Source organism: Nicotiana attenuata, unplaced genomic scaffold (genome assembly GCF_001879085.1).
Source record: "Nicotiana attenuata strain UT unplaced genomic scaffold, NIATTr2, whole genome shotgun sequence".
Taxonomy (NCBI): Eukaryota; Viridiplantae; Streptophyta; class Magnoliopsida; order Solanales; family Solanaceae; genus Nicotiana; species Nicotiana attenuata.
The window spans coordinates 246015-251317 of NW_017670315.1; positions in this window are offsets into that span (position 1 = coordinate 246015).

A 5303-nucleotide genomic window follows, 5' to 3' on the forward strand; every position below is an offset into this window, starting at 1 on the left:
TAAGGTATAGTCGGAGCCTTGTTACCGGCAAGTACTGTATTATCCCGTTGTATCTTTAGAGGCTCCGTAGAAAGTAAATATGGGTCGCGAACTTATGTAAATATGTATTTTGTATGTTGGGCGATGTAAGTTGCAAAACTCATTAAGTAACCATGTATGTTACGTATGTTTTGTGAAAAGGTGTTTTAAGTATAAATGGCTATTTCCTGTGATAAATGAACAATGAAAAATACGAGGTAACGCGTGGGTTAGGAAAGGCACCCAGGTCCGCTTGACTGGGGCTACCCGGTTGGGCGTCGATCATGTCCCTCGGTTTGGGGCGTGACAAACTTGGTATCAGAGCCTAAGGTTTTAAAAGAGTCCTAGGATGTCTCGGAGCCATGTCTAGTCGAGCCCTTCTTATCGGTGTGTTGTCGACCACATCTATAAGTAGGGGGCTGCATGGACATTTAGGAAATTACCCTCTTCTCTGTTATTCTATATCGTGCGATGAAGTGAAATGTGAAAGTATCTATGTCTAACTCGTGCTCTGTTCCGAATTTTTCTTTTCCAGTGATGGCACCTAAGAAGAGAGCTAGACTCGTCCTTGGGGCCAATGCCACCCCATGTGAGGCTATGAATCAGGTACCTGATGCCGTGGGTGAGAGTGACTCCCCAGTCTTGAATCTACCTGGCCCGTCTATCCCAGACTAGAGTGTTCCTGTTCCTGCTGCGGCAGAGGGTGCTACCATCCCTCCCGCCGATATTCCTAATTCTGATGGAGTTCCAGCTTCCGATCCCGGGGATCCTGATGGGGACCTTAGAGGAGCCATCCATATGTTGACCCAGTTAGTGGACGCTCAAGCCCAGAGATCTCATGATGCCCCTACATCCTCCAGCGGACAGGGAGATTCCGCCAGTTCCAGAGTCAACCAGTTTTTGCGGTTAGCCCCTCCAGAGTTCTCAGTCACAGACCTAGAGGCTGATCCGCAGGATTTTCTTGATGAAATGTATAAGACCCTTCGAGTGATGAAGGCTTCAGAGGCGGAGGGAGTTGAGTTGTCTTCATACAGGTTGAGGGGAGCGGCATATTCGTGGTACGAGATGTGGGAGGATTCCCGTGGGGAGGGAGGACCTCCGGCTAGATGGGATGAGTTTGTAGATGCATTCATGGACCATTTCTTGCCTGCTGAGACGATAGCAGCCCGTGCCACTGAGTTTGAGGCCCTCAAGCAGGGCAGTATGAGTGTTTGGGAGTACCATATGGAGTTTGTGAGATTGTCCAAGTATGCTCCTCAGTTAGTGTCGACCATGGATGCCCGAGTTCGGCGATTCGTTCAAGGTCTTAGTCCTTGGTGGTGAATGAGGCTGCTACAGCGGCCTTACACTCGGATATGAATTATGGGAAGATTGTGGGATTCGCTCAGGCCATAGAGGCTAGGAAGTTGAAGATACGAGCGGAAAGGGAGAGTAACAGCAGGGCCCGATCAGTGGGTCACTCAGGGAGATCAGCTCTGGGGAGAGGGCTATCAGGGCCATCCCAGTCATATGCTCAGTCCTCAGCGAGCACACCACCATCTGTACATAGTTATCAGCAGAGCAGTCACTTGAGACCAGGTTCAGGCAGTAGGAGATCCCATCATTCCGGCCGTTCGGGAGGGAGATCACAACAGCAGGGGAGGGTTCCATGCCCCAAGTGTGGGAGATTCCATAAAGAGACTTGTTATTTGGATATCTGTGTTTTAGATGCGGGGTGAGAGGTCATATCCAGCGGGACTGTCGTGTGCCCAGTCAGGGCGTGGGTAGGGGATTTTCTCAGTCATCCGGTTCTTCAGTCGCCACATCATCTGTGCGTCCTCCAGCCCCAGCAGGGCGTGGTGCAGTTAGGGGTGGAGCTCGTGGTAGAGGTGGACCCAGCCACTTTTATGCTTTGAGCGGTCGCCAGAGTGCAGAGGCTTCTCCAGATGTAGTTACAGGTGTCTTGTCTGTTCAGGCCACTGATTGTTATGCTCTTATTGATCCGGGGTCCTCTTTGTCTTACGTCACCCCATTCATTGCTTCAAGTTTTAGGATAGAACCCGAACAGCTTCATGAGCCATTCTCCGTATCGACTCCAGTTGGTGATTCTATCACAGCCTCGCGAGTTTATAGGAATTGTGTTGTCACGGTATGTGGTCGTGTTACCACGGCCGATCTTATCGAGCTTGGAATGGTGGATTTTGATGTGATTATGGGTATGGACTGGCTTTATTCGTGCTTTGCTAAACTTGACTGCCAAACGAGAGTCATGAGACTCGAGTTCCCTAATGAGCCNCAAGTAAAAGCGGAGCATCAGCGGCCCGGTGGATTAACTCAGCTTATGGAAATACCCATGTGGAAATGGGAAATGATCAACATGGACTTCGTGGTGGGGTAACCTCGCACTCAGCGCAAATTTGACTCAATTTGGGTAATAGTGGATCGACTCACCAAATCAGCCCACTTCTTGCCAGTCAAGTCCACCGATACTGCAGAACAGTATGCTAAGCTATATATCAAGGAGATAGTAAGGCTTCATGGCACTCCACTTTCTATTATCTCAGATCGAGGGGCCCAGTTCATAGCTAATTTTTGGAAGAAGTTTCAGCAAGGTTTGGGTACTCAGGTGAATCTCAGCACAGCTTTCCATCCTCAGACTGACGGTCAAGCAGAACGGACTATTCAAACGCTTGAAGATATGTTGCGGGATTGTAATTTGGATTTCAAATGTAATTGGGATGATCACTTGCCGCTTATAGAATTTGCTTACAATAACAGCTTTCATGCTAGCGTTCAGATGGCCCCATTTGAGGCATTGTACGGAAGGAGGTGTAGGTTTCCGATTGGATGGTTTGAAGTGGGTGAATCAGAATTGATAGGGCCAGACCTTGTGCACCAAGCTATGGAGAAAGTTAAATTCATTTAGGAAAGGATAAAAACTGCTCAGAGTCGCCAGAAATCCTATGCGGACGTTGGTCGAAGGGAATTGGAATTTCAAGTTGATGATTGGGTGTTCTTGAGGGTATCTCCTATGAAGGGAGTCATGCGATTCGGGAAAAAAGGGGAAGTTGAGTCCTAGGTATTTCGGGCCGTATCGGATCGCTCAGAGGGTAGGGCAGGTGGCTTATAGGCTGGAATTGCCTCCCGAAATGTCATTAGTGCACCCGGTGTTCCATGTGTCCATGTTGAAGAAACTGATTGGAGATCCATCCGCCATTGTACCAGTCGAGACCATCGAGGTTAATGAAGAGTTGTCGTATGAAGAGGTTCCGGTTGCTATTCTCGATAGGCAAGTCCGTAAATTGAGAAATAAGGAAGTTGCTTCAGTCAAAGTGTTATGGCGAAGTCAACGAGTTGAGGAAGCCACTTGGGAAGCGGAAAAGGAAATGAAGGAAAAATATCCCCATCTGTTTGAGCAAGTCTAGTAGAAATTGTGCGAGCTCTTATCTCTAAAATAAACTAATATTGTGTTCAAACTGGTTCCATCCTAAATGCTATTGAAATTTCCTCAAGTTGTGCAAGGATTATAGGTGTTGTGATTGCCTTAAGTCATGTGAACATCTCTTTGGTAAATGAAAGTTTTATAGAGACTCTTGTGATAAGTAAACAACTAATGGTAGTGTAGATTGGTAATGAATTACTTATATGCATGTAGTATGTTGAAGTGGTTAAATTATGTGGGACTCACTGAAGTGACTAATTTATGTGCAAAATGTAGCAAGTGATTGAATATGTGCAGTTCTTGAGGTAATGAAATGTATACCAGCTGTAGGGATAGTTGTAATTCTGTAATGGTACTTGGAATTGTGTTTTGGGGGCTCTCTGACAGGTAGATATGTCTAAATTACAAAGGAAACTCTGGCAAAATTTTTCAAAAATATGAGAGTTAGTGAAAATTGGGAGTCTGCATATCATGTTTTCAAAAACCAACTGATTTTCATGATCCTCATTCGAGGACGAATGATTTTAAGTGGGGGAGGATGTAAGGCCCCGTAAAAATTTGTGCTCAAAACCTAGTAGCTCGTAGGGTCAGGTTCCGAGTATGTGTTGGGAATGTGTAAATCGCCGCGGTTCGGACCCGTTGAACTGATCTAAGTATTTAAGAATCAAACAACCAAGTTTTTCCAGAAAAAAATTCTATTTTGCGGTCCAGAATGCGGTCGCAAATCAAGTATGCGGACCGCATTTCTGCCGCATAATGAGTCAGTGGTTTGGTTAAAATTGAGGTCAAAATGCGGTTCATTGTGCAATCGCATAACTAATATGCGGACCGCATTTCCATCGCAAAGTGAGTCAATGTGTCAGTCAAATTTGAGGTCAAAAATGCGGTGCATTATGCGACCGCAAACCGTGTATGTGGACCGCATTTCCGCTGCATACCCAAATAGTGGAATCAGGTTTTTGGAACACTTTTTGCGGTCCATTCTGCGGACCGCAATTCGGATCTGTGATCGCAAAGTGCGACCGCAAACCTGACTCAGGCTCCTATTTTTCTAAAATTTTAAACCCGACCCCTTTTTAATAAAATACCCCAACCCCTCATTTTAACGAGTCTTCTGAACAAAATAAGAGAGAGGGAAGAGAGGTTTATTGAGAGAGAAAGCCATCTTCATTAAATTTGATTCTTCAAAACTATCTGGGCCGGGAAATTTCAAAGTGATTGTCTTCATCCCCATTCTTGCAAGTAAAATCCCTAACCTTTTTTCATTGATTTTTAGGTTTAAACTAAAGGGGGGAGTCTCATGCATTGATGCTTGAAAATAATGGTTGAAAATATACATGCATGCCTTTTAAAACCTAAAATCTAGTAAGAGGAATTGGGTAGGAGTAAAGGATTGTACAAAGAAGGGTTGATAACCTAAATAAGTTTGAGTAGCAATTGTGAAATTCAATTCTAAGTCATATGTGTTAACTTGTGCACTAGATTGGCGTTGCTAGACTATTTGGTGAATTGAAAATAGAAGTTAAAAGGGAATTCAGCTACAGGTATGTATGGCTAACTTCGACCTTTGTAAAATCACCTTGTTTGGTGTTTGAGTGTTTGGTGTGTGATCTCTACGTGGGTTGTCTGTGAAATTCTCGTGGTTGTGTCTCTCTATATAATGATGTACGTAATTGGCAATAAACCAAGTGTGTGATTGTGAATGTGCTATGTGGTAAGAATTTGTGAAACAAATGATGGAAGGAAATGGTAATTGATGCAATTGGAACAGCTGTGGTAATAACATATATGGCTTGTCGGGGGAGATTCTCGTTGTAACATAAAAAGCATATGAGATGTGGAATACGATGAAAATGGTATTGAT